The sequence below is a fragment of the Corvus brachyrhynchos genome, unplaced genomic scaffold (assembly GCF_000691975.1).
Source record: "Corvus brachyrhynchos isolate BGI_N302 unplaced genomic scaffold, ASM69197v1 scaffold115, whole genome shotgun sequence".
Lineage (NCBI taxonomy): Eukaryota > Metazoa > Chordata > Aves > Passeriformes > Corvidae > Corvus > Corvus brachyrhynchos.
In genome coordinates this window covers 14,300,873-14,316,794 of record NW_008239553.1, presented here as the reverse complement: position 1 = coordinate 14,316,794, position 15,922 = coordinate 14,300,873, and the positions used below count along the sequence as shown (strand labels likewise).

General features: G+C 37.5%; 1 long non-coding RNA gene across 1 annotated transcript in view; it reads right to left on the bottom strand.

Annotated features, from left to right (window-relative positions):
- Positions 1 to 15,916, bottom strand: part of LOC108448597 — a 27,753-nt gene extending 11,837 nt beyond the window's left edge. The window contains exons 1-5 of the long non-coding RNA XR_001864552.1: positions 15,565 to 15,916; positions 10,453 to 10,629; positions 9,705 to 9,775; positions 2,104 to 2,193; positions 1,266 to 1,416 (exon numbers count right to left, since the gene is read on the bottom strand). This is a non-coding gene — a long non-coding RNA (uncharacterized LOC108448597). The remainder of the gene's footprint in view (positions 1 to 1,265; positions 1,417 to 2,103; positions 2,194 to 9,704; positions 9,776 to 10,452; positions 10,630 to 15,564) is intronic.
- Between the last annotated feature and the right edge of the window lie 6 nt (positions 15,917 to 15,922).

Below are 15,922 nucleotides of genomic sequence, written 5' to 3'. Positions count from 1 at the left end.
CAGGTTTGGGTGAAGGATATGTTTTGTAAAACAGGTTTGTGGAGGAGCACTGTGTGAGTGAGCACAAGCCGACAACTTGCTTAGAGCCCAGGGGCTAGGCTTTCCTTGTACATTGTGCTCAGCCTATATTGTAATTAGTATTCCAGCTATCTGCTTATGGGGAAGAAAAGAGGGATTCTTCACTTCTCACTCTGGGGTGGCATATAGAAGTCAAGATCTGAGATGTTATTTCTTACCAATAACATTGTGATACTATCAGCATTGAGAGCTCTTGGTTTGATGGCAAAAATAATTCACTGAAATAGGAAAGCTTTATAGAAAAAGCAATGACTGGAAGTGAACCAAGATGCCTTATAAGGATATAGTTGTAAACACCAGAGCCTCAACCTGCTCCCGGATCAGACTACTAGATCCAGCTGACTGCCAAACTGGAGCAATGACTCAGTAAAGTTAGAGATTCCAAGGATTTCATCAAGTTAATAAAAATCAAGGAATATAGCAGAAAGATGCCTTCTTTGATATATATCTAATTGGAGATTTAAGCAGTGATGTCTGCTGAGGTATAGTCAGAGATGAAGAAGTGTAAATTGCAGCATATTGAGAAGTCATTTGAAAGTCTCTTTTTATGGCATGAGAGATTTACTGTGCTGAGAAGTTACTGATGTTAGGTCATTTTGTACCAATACTGACAGAGGCAAAAGGGTTTGAGCTATGCTTTAAACTGTGCAAAGTTTATATATGTGATGTTCATGGTCCAAAATAAGTGAGTCAATGAATCCGTTCATTGTATGGGAATACTTTCTGGTCTCTCTAACCCATACTATTCAAATTCAGAGAAGTGAGAGGGTTTAATGGTTTAATTACTAGTTCCTTTCTTCATGGTTTTGGTGCTATTAAGGTATGAGCTATTGTCCTTGGAAGAAATTACAAAAAATATTTTTAAAAAAGTGTTATTTATTGGAAAGTTAAAGAGAGCCAAGTCCCCACCCAGGGAGCAAACTGTAACAGCACTGGCAGATTAACAATGAAAGATCTCATCAGTTAAATTTGTAATAATATTGATAGCTGAAAGGATCAACAAGTGTTGAATACCAACAAATATTTTGCCCAAAGGTGAAAGAGATGATGAGGGTTTGTGAATGGGATTGAATTGTTATCCTAACATTCCTTGGGTCTGTTCTTTCACGGATATCTTGGCATGGGCATGGTAGAGGGAATGAGATCTTTTCTCCTTTCTGTCTTTAGAGTATGCAGCCCTTACCTACCTCGTGCTCCTCACAGCACCACAGACTGCCACTTGTTCTGCACATGCAGCAGCATCCTTCTGTCGTGCACTCTGCTGAGGGGAGGAGCAGCTCTAACCGAGGTGCAGAGCAAAGCTGCCTCTTGCTTCTCAGAGTTTTTGTTCAGGCAACACTAGGAGACATGATGAAGTAGAAACATAGAAAAGAGTAGAAGCTAGCATCACAGGTCAATTGTTAGCATTATCACCTCAAAGATTTAATTTTGCATACCTTTAGATATTACTTCTGCATTATCTGAGGTTATACTCTACAACACCAGCAAACATAAAAAACATGTAGATAGAATAAGAGGGAATCTTTGAGTTAAAACATGTAAAAATTGATCCAAATGAAGGAATAGGATTTTGTTTTCTCTTTACTGAATACACACAGTCCTCATAAAATTCTAAATTTTGGCTAAGTGTAAAAGAATGGAGGTTAACATAAAGTCTGATGGAGCTGACTGATAATGACTGCAAGCCTATATTAAAGATTCTTGTTCCAGTTTTCTCCTGGTATATTTTAAATTTTTCATACAGAAACCAATGTTTTGTACTTATTAACAGCTCTGTTACATGTCAGCCTTTGCTTGCAGCTTGGTATTTTCAACAATGCAGTTGGCTCTATTGATAGGGTCAAACTTCGGGACATTCTCAAGCTCAGCTGAATCATTTATATCACATCTGCCTTGGAGTAAAATTAGGAATTACTACTAGATGCTTCAGTATGAGGTGCCTTCACCATCACTGGTTCTCCTAAGCCAGGTTCTTCTGCAATAAATTTGGAACACAGCCACAACATTTGATCACAGGCAATTTACCACAACAGTCATGGAATCCCTTGCTCCTAGCTCTTGATTTCTGGGCTTTGTGTATTTTTGGTTTGCTGTAGCTCTGGAAACAGACCATGCCTGGAAGGGAACATAAGACAGAAACAACTATCAGAAAGACTCAGTTTTGAATAATGTAGATAAATTAGAGTACATTCCCATGCTATGCTTGATTTTAGAAGCAGAATGTGGGCACCAGTGCTGTGGGTTGCAAGATATATCTGAAAAGATTGCTCAAGGTTTTACTGCAGTGTCTACTCTGATCTTTAGAGTAAATCCTGTAGTTAGTTTTCATGTAAAATCACACACAAGTATACACAAATCACATTTTGCTGACTGTCTTGAAAGATAGAACTCCCTCTGAGGAACAGAGAATTGGACTTGATGATCCTTTTACCCTTCCAACTTGAGATATTCTATGATTCTATGATTATAATCTTCTGGAGTCCAAAGGAGCTGTGTTTGAAAACAATTTTTTTTGGGAGTCCTTATTGCTGGTGCTGTCTACATGGTGTTAAACAAAACCTTGTCCCTTTCCAAAACTAGCACTGGAAGTCAAAATGGAAGTGAGAGATGAGGAAGAGTAAAAAGATGTGCCGAGATTGCCACAACAGACAAAAGGCAAAGCAGAGAATGTCTTTCTTTTTCCAAGACTGTATACTGTTGACTCACAAATTCTCAAATTCTTCAAGCAGTAGTAGAACATACAAAGAAGTAAAATTAATGAGAGATTGAAAGATTAGCTTTGCAACAATGCTCAGGCCCCATAATGAAAAGTACCATATAAGAACTTAAAGAGCCTAAACCTTTTCCCCTCACTGATAATACCAATTCATAAATTTAAAAGAACTGATTTTTGTTACTTACTTGACCCTCTTCTCAGTAAGAAAATTCACAAGTATTTAAACTTCTTCCATATAAGGAGTAGATTCCTTTGAAATTAAATGATATAAAAATATGAAAACAGTCTGAAGTTGAATCATACTTATTTTTTTTAATATAGGTTTATTCAGCAAATTGGCTACCAGTTGCGGGCAATGGTTTCCATACTACGATTTGTGGTGTATTCAAAACAGATGGAAGCATCTCAAAGCCTGCTTTGTCCAAAGCCAAGAACATTTTTCGGCAAGAAGTCTGAACTTGTTGCCACATAAACAAAATGAGTGATTTAACTTAGTGTCTACATATTTTGGATTGGCAAAAACTGCTGTAAAAAAGTAAAGCCAGAGAGCAGACTCTACAAAAATAGGAAAAGACAGAGCAAGAAAGAGAGATACACACACATATGCGTGCACCACACACAAACACACCCATTCTGGCAGCTGTTAGAGCCGAAGTGTTTGTGTTGTGAGATTCTAAACAAGTAACAGGGTGTTTTAGTCCATCTGGAAAATTTCTTACACTTTTTATTCCCTGAGTTTAGGCACCCGTCTAAATATTGAAGAAAGCATATTTTTATGCTTTCTATTGGCTATCCCTAAAATAAAAATTAAGCCTTACATTTTCTTCGGGTTTGTTTATGATATAGATATTCAGTAAGATCCTGTCCAAGAAGCCAAATGTGTCTCAAAACTGTGAAATGTAGAAAGGTAAAGAGATTAGATAATAGCCTTGACAGCTGTATATGTGTATACTTGTGTGGAAGGGGTCAAAGATTTCATTTTTGGACTAAGACTCAGGCTGAGCTGTTTGGCCCTGACCAAGATGATTCTGTTGTAGAGACTATCATTGCATATTTCCAAATTTGCAGTTTCTGTAGACATTGAAGTTCTGTCCTGGAAGTGCTCATGGAAGTAAACGGAGTATGGGAGTACACACAGAAAGCTGTGCATAAGTCTGCCTCTGTCCTTGATATCTTTTGGTTTTGCTGAGCTATATGGGTAAAACTCTCCGATTTTGTTCCTTTTTCTAGGGTAGTGTGTCTAGTTAAAGTGTACATCAGACTGTTTACTTAAATATTTTCTAACCTTGCTTAGTTGTTCCTCCAGTTGTTCCTACAGCAGAAGTGATGGCGGTGACATGAAATGACAAATTATTATGAAAAATGTAAGACATGGCATGGGATACAAACAGATGCATTTTGTGAGATTTCAAAGCCTATAGGTGAACAATGCAAGATTCAAGAACAGACGGGCCAGGAAAGAGAGTTCCAAGTCTCATTGACAAAATTGTAATAAATTTCTGATTAAAAAAATCTAGGACAGTTCAGGAGTGCTGTTGTTTGGTTGTACTATATTCTTAACGACAGAATTATTTTTTACTATATATCTCACAATTTGAGAACTATGGGGCACACAATGAAGTTGCTGGTACATTTGTGAACAAGCAAAAATGTTTTCTTCAGAGAATGAAGAAATAGATTAAGTAGCCTATAAATAATTTGGAAGCAGAACTATACTAGATCCAGAAAAAAGGAAAGACTTACTAATTTCTGATAGCAGATATTAAACTGCAAAAATTCTAGTCAGGTCAGCAAAGGTAGAGCCTAATTTGGGCGTCTTAGTCAGACATGAAACAGCATTTGTCTGCAGTGAGAACATGGTGGAGGATTATTTATAACTGGTTCAATCATGGTGAACTTGATTCAATAGCCAAGACTACCTATTAAAGAGAAAGCTCAATGCTTGGTTTTGTTAAGAAATAGGGCCATTAGTGGCACCATGAGTGGTAATTGAATTTATATTTTTGACAAGATTTTAGGGAATTTTGACAAATGGTATCCCGAACAGTGTCTGACAGGATCTGTCTGACCTCTGCAAGAGGCCTCTGTAAGAGACAGCAGCTACAGAGGCACTGTGAAAGAGGTCCAGGACTTCCTGCCACACATTAAGCTGGTGATGGACACATGCCGAAGCAGCATTTTGATTCTGTATTGCAGTCAGATGCAGTTGCACATCCCATTATCCACAGCCTTGGATTTCCTTCAGAATTAAATCTAGATGTGCAACAGAGAAAAGCTTCACTTTAGTATGGACAGGTACCTGATTTGGACAGATGGGGAAGTGATAAGCCGAGATGCATGGCAGAGTGCCATTGCTCTGCATTTTAGATAGCCTATGAGAGGCAGAAATTGGAAGAAATAAAGCAGTTATCTGGGCAATGAAATCTTCCAACTAAGAAAACCTCTGTCTGAGAAAAAACTGAATGGATCATGTATCTGGTACAACACCAATTATATATTTAAATATTTTTTGTCACAGTTATCAACACTTCTTTGCAGGACCATTTTTGATGGTTATACACAGCAAATTCTGAGCCTAGCTACCTTCATGGTTTTCTTCTATGAATGAGAGGCATTTTCTGAGTGGAATGAGGGTGTTGAGATGTAGTCATGACTGTCCCGCAAGTCTTTCACTATTTCATACTTGTTGGCCAAGTGGATCAGGAAAACACTGCAGAGGACAAATTCACACTGTAAGGTACAGTTTGAATCAGTGATTTTTTTTTTACTTCATATGACTCCTTCTTTTATCTGCTAGCATTTTATTAGCAAAAAGAGGCCATTTCTTTTTTTTTTGTGTAGCTCTATTAAAGTCAGTGAGCTCAGAAATACGGATTTGTGTGACTGTGCACTTTTTGGAAATGTCCCAGATGATTAGAAAGCAACCCTTGAATGTCATGGAATGAAAAGAAGCTATCAAAATTCCTGGGATTTTCATTTGATTTGCCAAAAAACATTCATCAAACATGCATTTGTAGAAAGCATTGTGTCTTTCTCAGTAACATGTTTTCTTCTAGAATATAACATAATGAAACATATGCCAGTAGATTATCAAGCACAATGGCAATTTCCATGTGATTTAATGACTGAGGAGGTGGTAACACTTCATGTCCATAACAAAAAGTTGAGGAAGCACCACAGGAGACCTAAACTCATATTAAAAAACTAATGTGCAGGGTTTTTTTACTTTAATTCTGGATCAGTCACAATAAAATATATAATGTATCTTTAAAAGGATGGTAATTTCATTTTATTGAGATCCATTATTTTATTAAATACATTAGCTCAAAACTTTAGTAAAATTTGCAGTTCATTTAATGGATATGAAGGTAATAAATTCTTCAGAATACACCAAACCTTTGAAGGATTACGCCAGCACTTTCTACAAAGAGCAGATGGGAAGGAATAGGGGTATATAACTTTTCTCCTCATCCTTCTATTTTTGATGTTCAAAATATACTTTTAAAGTAGCTGCATATGAAGCCTGCATATGAAGACTTGTGATTTTAAGCTGCATTCCATTTATATTAGGTGGTCTGTTTGTAGATTCCTGACATATCTAATTTTAAAAGTACTTTACTAATACTATATTTAAAATCAAAACGAAAAACAGGAGCCTTTTAAGGATTCTTTTACTTTGTGCTCCTTGTTGGATTTTTGTGGTTAGAGAACCACATTTTTGTTTCAAATCCAACAGCTCTGTTATGAGAGCAAAACCTAATGATGGGGGAAAATCTTGCCGAGAGATGATTCCTAGTGTATATCAAATGGAAGAACTATTGCTTATAGTGAAAAATGGCTTGACTGATGCTGGGCTTTAGCTTTATATGCTAAATAAAATTGAGAATTTGCAATCCAGAAGAAGCTAAGCTGTATTAACAGTAAGAATTTCAACACTGCATCATCAGAGAAGTACTTAATTTCAAAGGGTTTAACTCTGTGTAGGTGGTCTGTGCTCACAAATTTTTTGTTTAATTTGATGTAGATCTCAAAGATGTGTCAGAGATCCCTGAAGAGCAGTAAAGCTGGAGTCTAAGATTTCAGTCATAGTGAAAGGTGGAGACAGTCAGTCAAGCTGATCAGTTTGTGGTTTTCCTTACATTTGTGCCATTCTATCTCTGGGATTAAAAATATAGGCCCTTCATAATAGTAATGATTTTTAAAGTAACCACCTACTGGTCATTAAAAACTGTGATTCCCAACAAGAACTGGCCCAATGCTTCTCAGCCATGTAGAAAAACAGGAATTTTACTGTCTCAGGGGAAGGTCCTGCCACAGGAAGTGTGGGGACAGATGTCCAGGAAGTCTGTTACAGGGAAAGACCTTGGAGAGTAGGGATTGATGGTCCCACTGCCATGGGAAGGACGGTCAGACAGCTGCTCTTTGTGGGGACCACTCCACACCACAGAATGAGCTTATGCCAAACCCACACTGTTTTGGAAGCTGCCAGGCTGGTTTTCCACACCTTAGGTGTGGGTAAAGGAAGCAACCAGGCCAAGGTTACTGATAACAACCCCAAGTTTGCTGTCTTAGAAAACCTTCTGCTGTTCCTGAGCTTACAGTAAGTCTCTATTGATCTGATACAGTCAATTATCAAGCGGATGAAATCTGAATTATTTAATTGCTTCTCAGCTTTTCACTTTCTGATTACACAATACTTCCTGTAGGAAGCTTACTTTCCTATCAGATTCTCCTTGAACATACTTATGTGTCAGAACTTTACCTGCTCTCAGAAATGACTACATTTCTTAAGGCCAAAAATTATCAATGAGCAGATTACTCTCTGATAGATGACATATATTTTTATATTTGCTCCTGCAGATACAGGATTTCATCTGGATGGACTGAATTTTTACCGACATCAAAAATCCCCCTGTGAAAAATTGAAACATTATGGATGCCCACTGAATACATTATAATAACACACATTTTTACAAAGTTTACTTTTGCCTTTGTATTCTGTATGTATTATTTGAAGAGAATCTGTAGTTGATTACGCAGTTGACATCCAGGAATTTCTGCTTCTTATTTTAAACCTGAAATGCTGTCTGTCTCAGTGGTTTGGATAAGTAATTTTTAAATTTTTCTGCACCTTTTTCTGGTTTCATAATATGTCAATCACTCACAGGACTGTGGCTAGGATTTGCCAATGTCAGTAAAAAGTTTTAAAAACAAAGTCAAATATAAGGTCACAGAGTGTACCTGCTAGAGATTGGTTTTGTATTCAGTGAACAGGAACTCTTCAGAGACAGAAAGACCCTACCAGTTGAAATGGCAGCATTGTACTGTTGCCGACAATCTTAGGCAATGGAAAATTCTTGAAGAAGGATTTCTCCTCATCTTGTCTAAGCTTTATGTTGAGCACTTGGACCTCCAGGCCAGAAGGTACATGTTGCACAGGGAGAGGCCAGTTCTGAGAAGGGTTATAAGAAGACCTGCTAACACCAGACAGCCTGGAAGAGTAACTTTGTGTTAGAGAATGGAGTATTCTGGTTTGAACAGCCATAACTCTCTGTGTTGAAAACTAGGAGTAAGATATGAGATATACAGAACCCTTCTTTCTTCATGAATTCCTTCCTCCTGTGTGCTCATTTTTCAGATCACGTTTTCAGAACTGCAAATTGCTTGGAGAGAGAGAAGTCACAGAAGTCACAGAAGTCACAGAATATCCTGAGTTGGAAGGGACCCAGAGGGATCACTGAGTCCAACTCTTAAGCAAATAGTGCATATGCAGATCATATGCCCTACCCAGCTGACAAGTTTATTGTTCAAATGTACACTGAAATATGTGCTTCTCAAATGCTGATAAATACGTCCTTTCCTGAAAGTGTATCTACAGTACTTTATCAAACACATATTTAAAACACAGTGATTGCAAAATTTTACTTTTAATTAACTGAGATTTCCAGGTGAATAAAGAGAGCTCAGTTGAGTCTTAAAGATGTCCAGGTTCCATAACAGCAATAAGTGCCTACTGAAAAATACCATCTTGATTTTTTTTAATCTGGTCTAGGAGGTTAATTCTGAAAAAATTCCTGTTTTATTTTTAGACCTTTAGCATGAAAAAGCTAGATGACTTAACTGTGATATTTCAACTCAGCCCAAGCTTGAGAACTCTTGATTTTCTTTCCATCTCATATGTTGCCTCCACTAAAGAAATTATGAAAGGAAGTAGCATCAGATGATCTATACATATTCTTTGAATGCTAGTGGCTCTTACTGGCAATTGTAAGACAATATGTGGCAAGCACCAAATAACTTACGAAATAAAGCTTTCCAGCAGGTAAATTGAATCTATTTTATTGGGCAGAGAAGCATGCCATGCAAACTCACTATGAACTGCAGATTTTCATAACTAAGACACTTGTCTTTCCACATTTTAGAGGTAAGCCTGGCTGGCTATACTATCTGTTGGCCTTGGTGGTCCGTAGTATAATTTTGTAGACACAAAGTTTTCACGGTCTCTGAAAAAGGGTCCTTTTTGTTTACCAAGTTTCTAAACACCAGGGCTCAGAAGAGAACCCCGGAATGAAAGGAGGCACCCTATGTTCTAGGAGATATGATATCATTTGGAAGTCATTTGCTCAGGGCAGAAATAAGAGGGAGAAAACGTCTGTTGACTGTTGGGAGGCTTGCCAAGCAAAACAGGAGTTGCGGTTGATAGGACATGCTAACAAAACCAAGGAAAGTAATAATTGTGTATAGAAGCATACAAGATACATACTACACATAGTTTTCAAAAGATGACCTTCAAACTAACACAGCTGGAATTTTTCTGAAGGATGGTTATCTATCCTTACTTTGCATGAAGGAAGTAAATGGAAACAAAATCAGTTTTTCTAAAATATTTTATGCAGAAAAGAAAACTCACTTTGTCAGCTGTTTCTCAGCCTTCCAGATGGTTTGAAAGACATATTTGCACTGGAACTAAGGGAGAAAAACCTGTAAGACAGAAAAAAATGTACACTTGTATTTCAGATACTACATAATCATAGAGTAGTCAGATTTGGAAGGGACCTCTGAAGATGATCAAGTCCAATACCCCTGCTGAAGCAGGGTCACCTAGAGCAGGTGACACAGGAACGTGTCCAGGTGGGTTTTGTATTTCTCCTGACAGGGAAACTCCACAACCTCCCTGAGCAGCCTGTTTCAGTGCTCTGCCACCCTCAGTATGAAGAAGGCTAGTTTTAATATTTGCGTTGATCTTTTGGTCAAGGAAGGCTGGGTGACCCATTCCTTCCCCCTGTTCTTCCACTCTCTTATGGGCAATACACAGAAGATACATGTGGCTACAATTACTCTTAGCTGATAGTTAAATGGAATTAATTTAAAATAAAGACAGTGCCTAATGTCCAAAAGGTTAAAGAAAAAGGAATGTTGGTGAAACATATAGTGGAACAATATAGAACTTGTTTCTCAATTTTATTCTCTTTTTTTCCTTTTTTCCCTAGAATATTACTGAGAGTATTCTAATGATTCTTTTCTCTTAAAAAAATTCTCAGGTCACAGTATATTGAGGTGGGGAAAAATAATTAACATGAATTGTAAGTATTAAAATTAATTAAACAAATTGGATGAACTTCCCCTGTGCTGGGTAATATAACAATGGCACCTCATACCTAGGATATGGGTGGCTGCTCATCTCTTTAGTCATGTCTGTCTGGACATCTCATCAGTAGAAAACTCTTTCTTGCTTTATTTCAACATTCCACCTGTGGTCTCTGATGGTCTCCGGAAATGGTGAATGCTGGGTCTCCAAAAGTTGGGGTGAGTGTCCCATAACTTTCCATGGAATCCTAAAAAAAAGATAGTGAACAAAAGGAAATTAAATATCATTTCCCCTGAGCTTTGATACTGTTAAGATTTATTATTATTTATAAATCATCAAGATCTGAGAAGTACAGCTTTAGTTCCTTGACAGTATTGCTTAATTCCTGTATTTTCTAGAGCTCTCTAGTATTGGTAATGATGAAGTCTGTATATGAATAAAACTTCCTAACTAACTGGAAAGACTTGACAAGTTAAGTCTTCCTACTTTGACTTCAGAGGTCTTCTGAAGGTCTTCACTTCTTTATATAGAAGATATAAACATGCTTTTAATGGATCCACTGCTACTTAATGTCTTGTGAAAGCTGTGGCCAAATAGAAAGTTTAGGCAAAGTCCACATTTTCTAAAACCCCAGAGACTGTGATTATTTTAATTTCAGAATTACTCTTCCATCCTGGTAAGGGGGTATGTAGATCTCCTGCATATCAGGGTCCATGGAGTACCTAATTATATCCTCAGCTTTACTCAAGGCGATTGCCAAAAGCAGGTGTTATGAAAGAATATTGTCCAAAGAAATACATGGACAGGCTGGGAACTGCCTCAAAGAGGCTTTAAGTGTGAGATCAAAGGGACAGTGTGGGGATTCAGGCCAGTAAGCATTACAGGGATGAAGGTGGATCTAATTTTCCCTCTTGCAGAAGAGAAGTGAGCATCCTGAAAACAAGGAGCCAAGAACAAATGAATCCCAGGTTGGACAGAGACCTAAGACTGATTATATGATTCTCTGTATTTTGAATAATGACTGTGAACTCTTTTTTACCCCTGAGAAAGGTGGGAACTTGAATCACCCCAAGTACTTTGAGCAGCCTCTCTTTTCCATTCAGTAGCAATTAGAAGGGTTTTTTCGTTGAGGAAAAACCTCATCACTTAAATTGCATGTCTCTTTAAACATATATGATTTTATATAACTGCTAAGTTTACTATTGTTATTTTCATTTCTTCAGGATGAAACTCTTACCAAATGGTTTGCTTGCAAAACTTGTCATTAAGCATAGCAGAATAAATAGCTATGGATAAGTGACCTTTGTGGTCTTTTGGGTTTGCAGATCCTCTAGAACTTTATTTCATAATTATTTGAACTGATGAAATATGCCAAGCCTTTCCCCCCAATTTAATTTTCTTGCTCTGCCAGTGTATTTGTAACTGGGTGGAATCATGTGTTATTTAAATAATGATTCCTGTCTGAAAGTAATTTCTGCCCTGTTAGTGGAAGAACTGTTCACACAAAAACAAAACCTGTGGCAGCTTAGGATTTCTATTTGAAATCCTGAATGGAATAAAATGACTGGAAATAAGGCCTCAAAATATTGTGTGTTGTAATTCCTTATTCTGTTCTAAACATAGAACTCTGAGTTATTATAGGGTTCAAGTTGTGGCACAAATAGTTTTCTCCTTCCTTTTAATAATTGCCTGTGTTAAACAGACATGGTGACAACAAACTTTGATCCTTACAGTGGTATTCATAAATCTCCAAGCTGCATCCAGTCAAACAGTTTCAGGACTGGAGAAAATAATTTGGTGCTTGCTACATATATATCGATCTATTATAAGAATACAAAAATATGAATGCATTTTGTGCTGTTTCTTGTGAAGGACATTTGGAGTGCTGAACCCTGGAAGATTAACCTTGTGGTTGCCTTCTTATCAACAGTACATTAGAAAAGCACCAGTACTTTCTCAATAATGAGAACAGAATATATCAAATAGCATGCAATCCCTAGTGACAACATGCTTTATATAAATATTTGCAGTAAACTATTTCTTCATAATAGATCATATATTATATACATATATAAATATAAACATGTATATATCAGAATGCTGGAAAAACTCATGTTTATATAGACTTCTCTAATTTTCCCTGGGACTTTTTTTTCTTCCTTCCCATCCAGATTTAGAACTATCTCTGAAGTATTATCAAGGTAATAAAGGAAATGGCTAAAATTCCACTAAAGTAAGGTAAATATTGTTTTTAAACATTGGATTAGAGTAAATCTAATCCAGCCTGCACAGTTAGGGATTCCGCGCTCTCCACAGCACTACCTCAATTCCCAGAAAGAATGATTGTAAGCTGAAATATAATATTCTGCCAGGAAATCACTAGTTCCGAGTTATTAGATTCCAGCCCTGGTTGAGACTGAGGCAAGGAGACAGCACAGGAAGCACTCAGAGTTCTTTGTAAGTGTGGCTCAACATTTTTTAAATAGTGTACTTTCAAAAGTAATAGAGATGATGGACTGCAGCAACTGAACTGCAGGTGCAAAGAGACCCTCCTGTAAACTGTGATTATTTCTTCTTTTCCTATTGAAAGTGTGAGCACAAGTACTTAATTTTGTTCTCTAAAGTTTGAAATTGAATTATTTATATTTCTTGAAGTTTGAAGTAACCATATCTATTTTTGCATGAATCCCTGTGTGTGGGACACATAATGTTATATTCTCTTTGAGGAGAGCCCACAAAATTTCAATCTTCACTAAACAACTTCAGCCTAAATCAGAAACATGGAGCAAAAAGCCTCTAAGGTTACTGAAGGTGCTCTTTGATGCCATATTCTTGATGCTAAGGAGATTTACAATAAGAGAACCATATAATCTACATGCGTGAAGTAGATAATTCAAACCTGAAAGCAAGTAGTCTATAGTGTATCAGTTATGATTTATTTTCTTTTAAATCAAGGGAATACTGGTATTTTTCTTTTAATTAAGGAACATCTTTTAGAGAAAGCATCTGTTTAGTGAAGGCCAAGAAAAGCATTCTGTAATGTTTCTCTTTTTTCACATGGGACCTGCAGTTCAGGTATTTCCTGTTCTTACTTTTATTCAGTTGTGATTCCCAGAAGATGACATCTACCCCATTTATTTTTCAGCATAAATCCTTATTGATTATTCTTAGGACAATTGTGCCACTTACACTGGACTCTTCTCACAGATCAAATTCTGTACTGGTCAGGCTTAACTAGAATATGACATACTACTGAAAGGCTGTTTACATGGGATTATAATAATTTTGTTTCTGTCAAGTTAGAAGTGGGAAGCTATTGTAAAGCCCCATAACATATTACCTATTGTAGAAAACATTGCATTGCTAGTTTTAGTAGGGGTAAAGGACTGCAGCCACTATGAAGAAATAATCAAGTTCCTTTCTATACTATGACTACATAGGAAAGAAAAACAAGTCTTTTTTCTCCCTGTCTGTAACAGTCAAGTTATTGATGGAACCACAGTCTGTTGTTTAGGTAACTCCAGGTAATGCTGTCAGGGAACAAGTAGGGTCCTCTTAGTGCTCACTCCTTCTTTTTTTAATAACTATCCCTGAAACTGCTCTAATGATAATTACATTTACACAAATCAGAAGAATCTTAAATAGTATTTAGTCTGGCAAGCATCCTGCATTTCAGGCTTCCCAAGAGATTTGCTATCCTTGATGACAACCTCCAGGCAAGTCTGTGACACTGTTTAGCAGATTGGTATTTTAAAAAGGGTCATTCAGAGGTTTGGACTAAATTTGCAATTCAGTCCTTCTGGTAGACTGAAATGTAAGTAAAGATACTTGGAGTGTAAAGAACAAGTGTGTGAATTGACACAGTAAATTCAGGAGGAAAATATTTTCAAAACCAAATGAACCAGAACGACATGCTCATGTAATTTCCTTTCCTTTTTGTCATCAGTATTTAGTTCATGGGGTCCAAAGACATTTCACATCACAATAACCATCAATAGGGAAAATGGTAAAATAGTGACACAGATATAGTTGAAACGGAATGTATTTCTGACTAGTGTCTACATTTTTTCACTGGAATCTTCATCAGAAGTTTTAGATTTAGTAAAGGTAAACACTTTGCAGAAATTCTAATTTCTGTGAATGCTAATTTAAAAAAAAACCACTGGGAAAAAACAAATGTATAATTTTCTTGTTGATCTACTGAGCTTTTAATAAGAACAGCTGGATAAACTTTTTTCTCAAGTTAGTATTATGCTATTAGAGGTATGAGATGCATCTCCAACATAATCTTCATTAAATAATCGTGTTGTTTTCCTCAGTAATAAAATTCATGTTAAAATATTTGGGCTTGCCAGTCAAAGTAACAGAAAATAAAATAAGGAGCCTACAGAAAAACACAGGACTGTTTCATTTTTCTTGGATCTTGTGGAAGGATATTACTTTTAAAATTGCAGCTCTGCTACCTCATCTGTCAGGTTAATTTCACCAATGTTTTCCATTTCCTTCTGTTGAAAACCATTAAAATGATGGTGTTTAATATGAAGCCTCATTTTGGTACACTGTTTACTTAAGACAACTGATGCAATAAAAGAATTTTGTTCTCTTTTTCAAAAGTTCCAGGATTTTCACTACCCAGATATAGCCTTCCTAAAGTGTCCTCTTAGTTGATTTTGGTTAATGTCATAAATATTCTTTAGGTTCATAAATGTCATAGTCTCATAAATATTCTTGTTCTTAAAACTGGATTGAAGGTTGTAGGCTGCTTATTTTCATTCTATACACATTTAGCACAGGATAATATCCACCTACTATCTCCACCTCACTGAACTGAACAGAGTTATAAACAAAAATGTACATATCATAAGCATTCTGCTTGTCTGGTCCCTTTATCAAGATTAAGAAAGCAAGAAAACATCAAAACAACAGACTGCCCGAACTCGAGTCCTGCCAGTTGCCCCGGATGACTTGCCGGACCAAGGGCAGAGAGAAAGCCAGCGTCTCTCTGGCAGTCAGGGACGTGCAGGAGCTGCACTGCCAGCCCGGGTTTGGTTTGGCCCGGTTAAGGCGAAATGTGGTATCTTGTATTCCCTTGGGCTGCTTTCTGGTGCGCAAGAAGCAGAAGACCTGACTGCTTGAATATTGTTACCACTTGAATTTCATGTTTTGAGGCTGGTGCACTCACCTGCAAGGTAAGAGAGCAGAGACAGCAGTGCCGCTGCCTGGCAGGGCCGCGCTCGCTGCCCGCGCCCGCTGCAGCTCCGGGGCTGAGGGGCCGCCCAGGCGGTACCGCCGAGAGGGCGGAAGGATGTCCGTGCGCATCGATGCGCCCATGCATTTTTTTTAGCACTTCAGTGGCATTCTCACCCCTTATTTACAACAGCTTTACCCTTTAATTTGAAGAGAAAAATATGTATTTTTTTCCGGTAGGTCCTGGTAGTCTTTGTTGGCCAACTCCCGACTCCCCCGAAGGCCCACCTCTTGGCTGGCCCGTGCCGTGCCTTCCCACCCGTGTGCCGGGTCTCGCTGCCCCCGGGCCCTGC